General features: G+C 48.8%; 1 long non-coding RNA gene across 1 annotated transcript; it reads right to left on the minus strand.

The window, feature by feature from the left end:
* Positions 1-4,574: 4,574 nt before the first annotated feature.
* Positions 4,575-5,590, minus strand: LOC103643717 (uncharacterized). Its single transcript, XR_561214.3, has 3 exons — positions 5,320-5,590; positions 4,942-4,974; positions 4,575-4,834 (listed from the first exon to the last, which is right to left on the minus strand). It is a non-coding gene; the product is annotated as an uncharacterized lncRNA (long non-coding RNA).
* Between the last annotated feature and the right edge of the window lie 7,672 nt (positions 5,591-13,262).

Here is a 13,262-nt window from a genome sequence, read left to right on the forward strand (position 1 = left end):
GATATACCATGTCGACAATGTCGAAGGTTACTTGCTCACTTCGGGCATTGGGCGCTACACCGAAGGAGAGGGGCAACTCTATCTTGCCAACTGGAAAGGTGCCCTTGCCGCCGAAACCATACAACGGGTTGTCCGAAGGCTTCAGCAAGCTGTGGCTTATACCCATGCGGTCGAAGGCGTGGAGGAAGATGATGTCCGCCTGACTGCCGTTGTCGACTAGGACTTTGTGTAAGTCCCAGCCTGCCACGCTGCAATTGATGACCATAGCGTCGATGTGGGGGGCGCTGCGCAGGTCGACGTCTCGTGCGTCGAAGGTTAGCGGTATGTGGGACCACTTCGTCTGCACGACTGGGCCAGTGACGGCGACATGGTTGATGTTGCGGTAGTGGTCCCGCTTCTGCCGCTTGGTGTCGAAGTCGGTGCTAGACCCCCTGTTATCATGTGAATGACTCCGCGATATGGTTGATCGGCGAAGTCTTCCTGCTTTGGGGCATGGGGGATGTTCTGATGTTGCTGGTGTGGTGGTGGGGGTGGAGGAGGTACGATTTGTACTTCCTGATGGTGTTGGTAAGCGTGGTGCGGTGGATGCGGAGCGGGAGCGTGAATATATGGTGGAGGGGGTGGCTGGTAATTATGCGCGACAATTCTGGGATTGTCGGCTGGCTGCGCCCGCGCCATTCTGTCTCTGGTGGCCTTCGTCTCGGGGCAGTCTTTGGTCTGGTGGGCGCAGTCTTTGCCGTGGAAAAGGCAATAGAATCGGCGCGGCGGCTGTTGCGCCCGCCCTCGACCCCTGCCGCGAGTTCCGTTTCCGCGGCCCTGGGGGGGATATTCCTGGCGGCGAGGGGGATCAGCAGCAGGTTGTTGGTTGACGATGTTATGCACTTGCTGTTGACTGCGGCCATCTCGACCGGAGTCTGGTTGCGGAGTCCTCGTCCAGGTGCGGCTGGACTGCGGGGCATCTTTGGGCTTCCGCTGTGACTCAACCTTGCGCTGGTGGAGCTCTTCGGATTTGGCATATTTTTCGAAGAGCTGATATAGCTCCTGCAAGCTCTTTGGTGGATCTCTGATACAATGGCTGTAGAGGACGCCAGCCCGAAGGCCATTGATGGCGTAGTGGATAGCGATCTGATCGTCGACAGAGGGCAGCTGTGACTTGAGTGTTAAGAACTTGCGGTAATACTCACGCAGAGTCTCTTTTTCCAGCTGTTTGCAAAGCGAGAGCTCGGCCAAAGCGTCGGTGTCTGGACGGTAGCCTTGGAAGTTGAGGAGGAACTTGTCCCTGAGACTTCTCCACGAATCAATGGACAGCGGAGGCAATCTGGTGAACCAGGTGAGTGCTGGGCCCTCTAGTGCGATGATGAAAGACTTCGCCATTGTGGCGTCGTCTCCTCCGGCTGATGCAACGGCGACTTGATAACTCATGATGTACTGCGCCGGGTCGGTGCTGCCGTTGTACTTGGGGTATGCCCCCGCTCGAAAGTTAGCTGGCCAAGGCGTCACTTGTAGGTGTGGCGCCAGGGGACTTCGCTCGTCGAGGTAGTTGACCCCTTGGAATGGCGCGCCGTGCTGGGAGACGTAGTCATGCTGGGGGAAACGCGGGTTCTCCGGCTGCGCCCGGTGCTGTAGGGGTGGGCCATGCTGCCGGCCGAGGTGGCCTTCGCGCGTGTCCTCCGGTTGCGCGCGCTGCTGGAGGGGTGGCTCTTGCTGTAGACCGAGGTGGCCTTCGCGCTGCATCAGCGCGATCTCGCGCTCGAGGTCTTGGGCTTTCTGCTCCTCGTCGCGTATCATTTGCCGCACTTTGGCTAATGCGGACACACGCTGGCGCTTGGCCTCCAGTATCTCTTTCTGCCTCTGGAGATTGCGGTTCCTGAGGCGCAGGGCGCGCAGCTGCAGCTGTTCTTCTGTTGAGACGCCGAGGACCTCACCGTCCTCGTTGAGGTCCGCGCCTTCCAGTGGGGCGAAGCCTGGGGGCGGCTGTGACTGTCCTTCGGTTCCGCAGGTGCGGAAGGTGTCGTCTTCGCCGGTGTGGGGAACATTGTCTTCAGTGGGCTCTTGGTGGGTGGATTGGGTGAGGACGAGGGCCTTGCCCTTTCTTGCGGCCAGCAGTGCTGCCTTCGCAGCCTCGTCAGCCTTGGGGTTAGCTCTCTTGGGTGCCATCGCGGGTGGTTTTGTCGTAGCACGAACGGTGGGCGCCAAATGTTGGAACTCACTCTCAGCAGCAAGAAGGCCAACAAGGGTGAACAGTGGTGACAACAGGGTTACGTGCACGGGGGCAATAGCTCTGTTGATCTGGCCTCTCACGGGCACTGTGCGGGGGTATTTATAGGTATCTGAGCGCCCAGCGTCTTGTGCTAAGGACGCATGTGCCCTCAGACACCTATTTTATCCCCAGAATATTCCCATAAAGCAGGGTTACAAACCGTAATTACAAGTTTACCTTTACAAGTTAGGCCCGTAATACAGAGGCGGCCACGCGGGGCCCGTTACAATGGGCCAGATCACACGTGGGCCTTGGGACTGAACGAGGACGCGCCGTGGCAGGACGTCGCCGCAGGCCTTCGTCAAAGTGCTGAGTCCTGCGAAGGGTGTCCCTGCCCGCTTTGTCTCCGTCGAACCAGCGGCTGCAGCGAAGGCCTCGAGCGAAGGGTGGCGTCTTTGCCTTCGCCCCAACAGTCATCAATCACCAAAAAGGGGGAGATTGTAAGGAAAATGGACCCCGGGCCATTTGGCTAATTGAGTTTTGGTGTTTGATGATTAACACAACCTGTGGACTAATATGTTTGCTAGTGTTTATGATTATAGTTCACAGGATGCAAAGAGAATTGGACCAAGGCAATGAGGATGCAACACCTCAAAAGAAGACATAAAAAGATGCATAGGAGTCCAATACTCAAGAACAAAAGAAGCCCGAAGAAATCAGCGAAGAAATCCAAGATGAGGGCTGTCAGCCAGCGCCTGGTGGCACACCGGACATTGATGTCCGGTGTGCACCGGACTGTCCGGTGAGGCATCGGACAGTCTGCGCAGAGAGGCCGCAGACAGGCACTCTCTGGCTGTAGCACCGGACTGTCCGATGTGCACTGGACTGTCCGGTGTGCCAACGGGCAGACGACAACGGTCGGATCCAACGGTCGACTGCTACAGGCGCCAACGGTCGGCTGACGTGGCGTGCACCGGACATCTACTGTGCAGTGTCCGGTGCACCCGACGACAGAAAGTTGCTGCTTTCTGTCCAACGGCTAGTTTGGGGTGTGGAGGCTATAAATACCACCCCAACCGGCCATTCTCAAGTGTGAGAGCCCAAGCAATATACCAAGGCATATAGTGCACATTTCCAAGAGCTCAAACACCCAAGTGCTTAATAGAATCACTCGGTGATTAGCGTAGGTACTTTGCGAAGTGCTTAGGTTAGTTAGACCGCTTTAGCGCTTGCTCTAGGTGAATCCTAGTTAGTTGAGTGAGTTTTGTAAAACCACACAACCCCTCGGCTCTTGCGTGAGTCGTTGTAATTGTACCGAGTGGGGCGAGAGTCTTGCGAGACCGTGACAACCGCGTTTGTGTCACGGCCGCCACCGTGTACCGGAGGGAACGAGGCCCGCGGCGTTTCGGCCGGAAGCTCGATAGTGGAGACGGCGGGGAGCGTCCGAGAGGAGCCGGAAGCGGAGCACCACTTGCGCGTGGAGAAGGCCCGCGGCTCTCTACGGAGTTACTCGACCGTGGTGCTTGGCCCTTGCGTGGGCTTCCCTTTGCGTAGGGGCACCAACGAGGATTAGTCGGGACCTTGCGTGGTTCCGGATACCTCGGTAAAAATACCGGCGTCATCCACGAGAGTTTGCTTCTCTACTTGGCTCTTTACATTCCACATTTATATTAAGCATTTAAGTTTCAATCTTGTAGTCATACTTATTTAGTGTAGATTGAAACTTAGCCTTTGCGGTAGAGATAGCAACACTTAGACAAAACCTAGTTTGCACATTCTAGTTTTGATTATTTACATAGGTTTTGCTCTAGGGATTTAATTGTGGCCTAGTTTAGTAAAAGTTTTAGAAGTCCTAATTCACCCTCCCCCCTCTTAGGCGTCACCCGTTTCCTACAGCGGCGAAAGGTCGCCGGCGGCGGCTGGATCTCGCTCCTAGGAGGGACCCCGTCGGGGAGGAGAGATCCTAGGGGTTGTCTAGGCTCGGCAGGCCGACCTAGACTCCTCTAATCGACGTAGAGTCAAAGAGAAGCGAAGAATTTGGGGATTGGAATACTAAACTAGGGCTAAATTAGAACTACTACTAACGCATAAGGTAAAAACGAGTAATAGACTTGATTTGATCGATTGTTGGGGGGTTTAATCGGCCGTAACCCTTCATCTATATAAAGGGGAGGTCTGTATCCGCTTCGAACTGATTTCCGAGTCAATCCCAGTGTTTTAGGTAACAAATCCCGCGAGAAACTATAACCCTAACTGACTCTGCGCACGCGCGGACCGTCCGCGTCACCACCGTGGACAGTCCGGACCGCGGACCGTCCGGCCTCAGGACCGAACCATCCGCGCAATCTTTTTTGACTTCTAACACATATAATAATAATAATAATAAAGTACATATATATCGCAATAGCAAGTACTAGAGTTACGTTGAGGTGCAACCCCGCATATTTATTGTCCACACATTACATTAATTACGACGACCAAGCCATCATATACCAACACACATGACATGACAGAATACACACACAGTTTTCATCCGATGAGCCTTTATATTTTTTTGATTTCTGATACAGGCTCCACCGCCTGGCTAGGGGCTGCCACCGCCGTTTATTGGAACAGAGTTGTATCCACTCCTTCCTGAATACGTAACGCACAAATATTAATCAGCGTATAAATATGTACGCGGTTAAACTGATCCTCATCACGAGCGAGGTTAATTACATGACAAGGGTCTTCTTACTTACCATCAGGTTCGTACGAGTTGTAGCCACTCCTTCCTGTGGTGAAGAAGGTAAAGACGATTGGGTAATTAGACGTAAACTGTAGCTACCACGTACGTATGAAACACGCATGCATATATAAAACTACAGTATTACTCAAAACCGAGATCTGTTTGGTTCTATTAGAAAAACAAAGTATTTGTAAAGAGAAGAAAAGAACATTAAAATGATGAGTGGAGTTTCGAAAATTCCAAAAATATAATGGTTTTAGGTAAACCATAGTATTTAAAACTATGTTTTACCTGTACAAAACAAACATCTTTTGAGTTACAATACTATAGTATCACTAAATACCATAATATTGTTTCAAAACTGTAACTACACTTCCAAACACGACCTTACCTGCTTGTGCCGAGGTGGTGTACATGACACAGACCATAGCAGCTACGACAAGGGCCATCAGGCACAAGGAGAGCACAGGGGAGTATTGCTTCCTCATGATCTCGTCTCTCCTCAAAGTGCAACTTCAGTTTCCTTGGTTTGGTTCCACCCTGCTGCTCTTTATTTATAGCATCAGCCAGAAGAAGAGTCGATGCCATTTTTTTCAAACAGGGCTGCTCTAGGTTTAGGAGGTTACACACGTCAATTTCATGAATATCGGGACGATAGATCGTCGGTATTATTCAACCCAAATCCACGGATAAGATATTGACGTCCACAAACGTGACTGGCGGCTGAGTTTTATCAAGAGTCTTGGGATTAATAAAATTGGTACACGTTTCTGTGACGTCGATTTATTTTACATATATATGCAATGTACACAAAGATCGTTTCGTAACCCAACCAATGACTTCATTTGTTTCACATTAGAAATTCATGCAGAGTTATGTTTCGTCTTAAATCAAACCTTGTAAACTTGAGCAAAAAAAAAAACTTAGCACCGTCATTTGGAATATAAAACTAGTTTGATCCAATTCTCAAAAACAAAAACACTTTTGGATAGAGCATTATTATATATTTTTTGAACTTGTATGTATTGACATATTTATTAAACGATTAGTCAAAGTCAAAAATTTTGACTTGGTATAATTGTGAACTAAAATCAGTTTGAAAAAGGAGAGAGATAGAAGGAAATTCAAGCCGCGATGCAAGTTTCCGTTTGCCGATTGCGTGTGGTGTAGGAGGGAGCTGGGCGCGAGTTCACTGCGGCCTGCGGGAGCCCACTCCACTCCACGCTCGAATTTTTTGTATTTTAGCCCTTAAACAGAAGTAAAATCACGTTTAGATCTAAAAAAATTTTAAACTCAGATTTGGACCCTTAGCTCGGCGCCATGGCCTATGGCGCCGAGCTAACACAGCTCGGCGCCACAGCTGTGGCGCCGAGCTGTGACGTGGCAGCAACGGCTAGTTGCGTCCAGGGCTGACCTGGCTCTGACGTGGTGGCGCAGCTCGGCGCCACAGCCTATGGCGCCGAGCTATGGCGTGGCAGCAACGGCTAGTTACGGCGCGGCCTCGTAGCTCGGCGCCACAGATCTTGGCGCCGAGCTACGAATTCCTATAAAAACGCCCGCGCGGCTGGCCGAGAGCAGCTCATTTCATCCCATTTCCAAACTTCGTCAAAATTTGCTGGATTCAAAGATTTGAGTTGGTTCACTTTGTAGACCAAGGTATGATTTCCAACTGATTCGTTTTGTATATTGGGTTGTTAGTTTAATAATTTGTATACACCTATTATATTATCATTTCGATTATTAGTTTGTGTAAACTTATTATAAAGCATAATAGGTACAAGTGATAATTATAATCGTTTATTAGATGAAAGACATGTATCGAGAGGCGTTGTGGCAGAAGAGAGGTCGTCCTCGGGAGTTATATCCGGACGTATCTAGTAAGGATGCTCCTGTTCCTCCTGAACTCCCCGTGCCTAACTGTGACTGTGGCAGACTGGCTTGGGTACATCAATCACAACATCCAGACACGGCTGCTCGCTGCTACTACCTTTGTGGCACTTTGGACGTACGTAGCTTATGACTTGTCACTTAATTTTGTTCGCGTTCATTATTTTGTAGATATGTAATAGTGCATCTTTCCATTATTTTAGGGACATCAGAGGTGTTTCTTTTTCCAGTGGATCGATGGTCCTGATAAATTTGACCCTCGATATCTTCTTTTCGTTAATTGGTTGAGTGGAAAGACCAGTCATGAGCGTTTTAAGCGTTGGGTACCTCCTCCCCCGAATCCTCCACCAATGACGGATGCGGAGAAGGAGGTAGCAACAGAAAGACGGATGGACTCACCGCCTCGATGCGATTGTGGAGACCGTGCTGTCATCGACGAAGACTATGACAAGCAGTTCTGTTGTCCGAACATTGATTATGTGAGCCCATTGATACGCTAAATGTATGAACTAATTTTTATTTACAATAAATTACTAATTTTTTCTCCTGCAGCCATACGGGTGGCGTAAGTGTCGTTTCAGAGAGTGGTTGTATGGTCCTTTGTCGCATTGGCCAGAGCCAGAGGTAAAGGAAAAGAGATACATGGGGTGGGCGGCAGAAGAGGTCAAATTTGATCCAGTACTCTGCAAATGTGGTATTGAAGCTAAGTATGGATTAGTTCCTTCGGAGCTTGGTGTTGGATATTTTTGTGGACATATGGTCGATTACGATGAGGTTGGTATTTTTTTTGCACCAGATGTAATGTTATAGCGGTACTTACTATTTTTTTGTAGGAGACGAGGAAATGTAGTTGGGAGAGTTACGACGACAAAGGAGAGGTGATGCGCACAATAGAGTCCAAGAGAATAATGGGACAGAAGATGCGTTGTGGATCTCGACTCGTCGATTCGTACATTAACGATCGCATACGCGACATGCGTAGGGAAGCAAAATCTGCCTTTTATGATAGCCCGAAGCGTGCAGAGTATAGGAGGTTGAAGGCGGCAGATGAGAAGAGAGCACAGGATGCAAGGGAATGGGAAGCGGCTCAAGCCGAGAAACAGATGTTGGATAATCTTGCTGATCGCCTCAAGGGAAGTAAGTGAGATAAATGATATTATAATTATGTTAATACAATTTATTTATCCTGACTTTGCTAACTTAATTTTCTCATTATATGTGCAGAGATTGGAAGCGGCGTAAACTATTTGGCCGATGAGGCGCATGCCAGGATAAAATGGCAACGGTTGAGCTGATGGAGGAGGAGGACGACGACACATCTAGATTGAGTGAGCTTATCGCTCTCGCAGAGGCAGGATTACACGAATAAGAGGAGGACGACACATCAAGGTTGAGTGAGCTCATCGCACTAGCTGAGGCAGGATTACGTGCTCAAGAGGAAGAGGATGAGTTTATGTCTCAGGCCGCCGCAGAGGTAGAGGCAGCTTATTACAAGAAGAAGTCTGATGAGGCTGAGGCTGAGGATGAGCTATTCTCCCAAGCTGCAGATGAAGCAGAAGCCAATTATTACAAGAGAACTGGTGACAAGTGTGATGCAGGACAATGCAGCAAGTGGAATGAAGTTGTCGTTGAGGATTGCGCGACAGATGACTCTGAAGATGAGTTACTCATAGATTGTGATTCAGACTGAAGAATTGTAGCCTATTATGTAGTATTTACGTATCAAAAATAATTTAGAACTCTAAAGATGCGTTACTTATTGCTTATTATGTTTTTTACAATTCACAAAAAAATTTTGCAAGAGTTCCCCTTGTTTTATTAACAACCACAGTTCAAATAATCACATATTATAAGACATATAAGCATTTCAACATATAATACATCACAAAATAACATCGAATATAAAAACATCCACAGAACATAGTTCTTCATACAATGTCCACAAACAAAGTCCAAAATACAAGTTCCACAACACATAGTCCAAAACACATAACATAGTTCATATTACAACGTCTCCAGCATGAGTCCAAATCACACAGTTTTCAGGGTAAGACCAACATCACAAAAGTACTCATTTCCTCCTAGTCTTACCCTTGCCCTTGGCCCCAAGAGCGTCGGTGCCTGGAGTGTAAGGGTCTCGTGGACGCCTTCTACGTGGTGTCAGCTGTGATGGCTGAGTTGTAGGAGCATCCTGCAACTGAGATGGTCCAATCTCCACCTGACCTGCGGCCCCAGCGCCAGCGCCAGCGTCGTCGTCGTCGTCGTCGTCGTCGTCCTCGTCCTCGTCGTGGGCCACGTCCTCAAACGTGTCCCGCGTCGATCGCGAAGAGCTCAGTCCTGCTGTAGATGGTCCAACTGCACAAATGGGAGGCTGAACGTCCTGCTGCATACGAGGCACAGGCAGCTGCACGTCAACGCCCGCTAGAGACCGGCATCCACACCGAGCCGCTGCACGACGAAGACGACGTGATACCCTCTGTAATCGAAATATTAGTTAAAGACATATGTTACAACATACAAATAAACAAGTTTTCTGTTAGACATTGATACTCACTGATAGTAACGATAGCGTAGTAGTATCTGAAGTTCTCTGTGAGATACGCTCGAGTTCAACAACAGATACGAGCATAGAGTTTCCCTATCAGAAGTTAAAACATTAGGATGCTCAAAACTAGACATAAAGCATTGAATTGAAATCTCTAATTTTAGTAAAGAAATAGTTACCACTCTATCAAGGATTGGAGCAGCCTCAATTTGGGACCCGTGCCGAGCAGCTATGTCGAAAGCTGTGTCTTCGTCGTCTGACGATTCTTGCTCGGCGTAGTCTGCAGCTGTCCACTGTCCCTTCAGCTTGCACCTAGTCACACCAGAATACCAAATCAAATACCTCCGGAAGTTGTAGTTTGTGTGCGCCTGGTCATTCTCATAGTTAAGATCCCCCTGCTGTTCCCATTCATCAATGTAATCACGATGGTGGGTCTCGAAGTCCGTGACCTTCTTCTGTCTCTGTCTGTCGAACCTGCAAAAGGTAGAACCATATATTAGCGAATAACTGATATTTCAATTATTAGTTAGAATAACAAGTGCATGTAGTAACTCACTTATGAAGTTCTATTGAAGTCGAGAATGGCTCCACCGGAAACTCCTGGCGCAATCCGAACTGTCGAGCAACTCTGTGGGGCAAGTGGTACTCAACAGCATAAAAACAGATGAGGGGACACCTCATGAGGTAGATGTCCTCGTCTATTGAGCACATGCTGCTCAACTGTATGCTGGCGAAATATGGATCAAGATACGGTTGCCAAGTCACATGCAAAAGTTTTAGAAAGCCCATGTAAGCACGCTGGTGTCGTGCGATAAAAGTAGAAAGCACATGTAAAAAGATAAAAGGAGACAACTCACCATCGAAGGAGTAAGTGCGTCGAGCTCGTTTGAGTACTCCACGTAAGCACGCTGGTGTCGTGCGAATGGCTCCTCGACCTGGTCCCAGCGGTAAGCAGCCGTGGGCTTAAGCCGATGTCCGGCTACCACGAACCACTCACGAGGAGGAAACTCTCTGGGTCGCCCGACGGGTATGTGTGCCCACATCCACAGCTGTAGTAGGTAGACACATCCACCTAAGCTGGCGGTCCTCGACGAACGACGACAAGCCTCGCAAAGTTGCCTGTACAGGAAGGCCAACACTGCTGAAGCCCAGTTGTAACCTCCGGTCGTATCCCAGTCAGGCAGGCAGGGCAGAAACATCCATGACGCGTTGTCGCCTGTCGCGTCTGGAAAAAGAACTGAACCAAAGAGATGGAGAATCCAAGCTCGACAATGGTATCCAACCGTCTGCTCATCTGCACCAGGTGGACACTGCCCAAAGGTCTGCCTAAGCCAGGTCAGTGGGACTCCGGTGTTGTGGCTACCTCGTAGCTCATCTGGAAGCAGTCTCCCAAGAAAGGCCTCCACCCTCTGCCTCCAACCGCCTAGTGATGCCTGACCGGTCACTGGACGACCCATAATGCTGAGACCAAGAATCTTCTGGCAATCTTCAAGCGTCACGGTCATCTCACCGCAGGGAAGGTGGAAAGTGTGAGTCTCTGGCCGCCACCTATTGGAAGACAAAAGAATACAAAATCATTAGTATGCAAAGTAGATTTGATAATTGTAAATATTAAACAACTAGAGAAGTCTTTACCTGTCGACCAGAGCCGTCAACGCTGCTGGGTTGAAAGTGGGCAGCCCACGGCGGACCTGGTACGATAAGACGTCCAAGCCAGCCCTCTGTAGGAGAGGCGTATACCTCTCATCGTACCTCATCTCCTCCAGAAACCGGTCGTGGGTCCGGACCCGCAGAACAGGCAACACCTGGCAATCAAAAGAATTTTCATTAGTCAAATATAGGTCGCATATATTAATTCGAAAATTTAATTTATGTACAAAATATTACCTCTCCCTCTGCGGTGAGACGGCCCCTGTGGTGCTCGTCGTAGTGAGGGTCCAGCAAGTGGAACTGCGCCATCCTGCAAATTAAGATATCAACATATTAGAATATAAGTTGTGTACAAAGTGTAACAAAAACATCGACATATTAGAATAAAATTTGTGTATAAAAAATATATCACACCTGACTAAGTGTCCAAATGCATGTACGTGAGTTGTGGCCAAGTCTACCGCATTTTCCGCATTCATTCTGCTCTGGGTCCACGAGAAAGGGGGACGCTCGTCCTCTCCTACTGCGACCGGAAACCTGATCCATAACCATGTTGCACCGGCTCCTTTTCCTACTACCACGTTTGTCCCATCGATGCGCTGGATCAGCAACGTATACCGGACCGGTGTACGTTGGCCATTGTGACTCATCAAGAAATGGCTCAAAACGAGGGCTCCAGGTACATACTAAGCTCTCTACACTGAACTCAGAAGGTATTCTGCTCTCAAATGCAAAGTTACGATGACGTGCGGCCGCAACATAATGAGAACATGGAAAATGGTATTGTCTAGGTTTACCACATCCGCACCAGAATGCATCAAGTAACACGACATGTGTCCTCGAAGGTCGCACCTCACCGTCGGAAGTTATGCCACCTAGTGTTGTTACCTCGTATTTACCCAGCTCCTCATCAAAGCATTGTACCTCATGTCTATGGGCACGTTCCTTTGCATTATTAAGGTGTGATGTTGGTTTAGGTGCCCATCTCTGCCCTCGGGTCTGCATTGCCTTGGCCTGCGCGTGTCTATCATTAAACCAAGCCACAAGCCTATAAAAAGTGAATGTTACTATAGCATTGACTGGCATGCCCCGTATACCCTTGAGCACACTGTTAAATGACTCGGCCATGTTGCTAGTCTGAAACTCGAACCGCCAGCCACCTTCGTCGTAGGCCCTTGTCCATTTCTGCGGTTCCCTCAGCAATCCAGCAATCCAGTTCTTACCTTCAGCATTTGTTGCATCTTTTAGTTCCTTCAACTTATCCTCGAAAAACGAAACCTCCAACTGTCGACATACCTCCTCAAAAAGGGGGAAGTTAGCCTTGCTATGATCCTTTCGAAGAAGATTTTCTGCTAGATGTCGAGTGCACCATCTGTGGTGCATGGGTGCGTAGCCAGGAATCTGCTCTTGCACTGCATTAAGAATACCTTGGTGTCTGTCAGATATGACACCAACCTCGCGTCCAGGGCCTACGACATGGATGCGTACAAGCCGCAAGAACCAAGACCAACTATCTCTGTTCTCCCTCTCCACCAAAGCAAATGCCAAAGGTACCAGTGCGTTGTCTGCGTCGCATGATATGGCAACCAACAATGTGCCCTTATACTTCCCAAGCAGAAAAGTACCATCAATAGAGAGCACGGGACGACAATGCCTGAAGGCCTCTACGCACTGCGAGAAACACCAGAAAGCACGAAAAAATATCTCTTTGTCGTTCCTCCATTCATTAGGTTTGGGGATGTACTCGTAATGCATGCCTGGGTTTTTTGCTTTCATTGCATTGAACAATGCTAGTAACTTCTCATAACCCTCCTCCCAATCCCCGTATATCATCTTCCATGCTCGCTGCTTTGCCCTCCATGCTTTCCCATATTTGATCCTGTAACCAAACAGCTCCGAAGTCATGGTCATAATTGACTTCACCTTCAAGTTTGGCTAACCCTTCAATATCCCCAATATCCTTTTCGCAATCAGGGTAGATGTCAACTGACGATGCTTAGAGCTCAGCTCTGTCTAGGCACAAGTGTGTGGACCTACAATTTTGGTGATCTTAAACTTTCCGGTGTCCTTCTGCCTTCGGGCACATACCCTCCAATTACATTCTGGCACCTCGCACACAACAGTGTAACGACGCTGTGCATACGAATGTCTCACCTTGAACGGCCTCTTCCGGTTTACAGAATATTCCTGTAGCCATCGTCTCAGTGTAGGCAGATCCTTGAAAAGTAAGCCAACCTTAATCTCAATGCTGT

The sequence above is a fragment of the Zea mays genome, chromosome 1, assembly GCF_902167145.1.
Source record: "Zea mays cultivar B73 chromosome 1, Zm-B73-REFERENCE-NAM-5.0, whole genome shotgun sequence".
Classification (NCBI taxonomy): Eukaryota; Viridiplantae; Streptophyta; class Magnoliopsida; order Poales; family Poaceae; genus Zea; species Zea mays.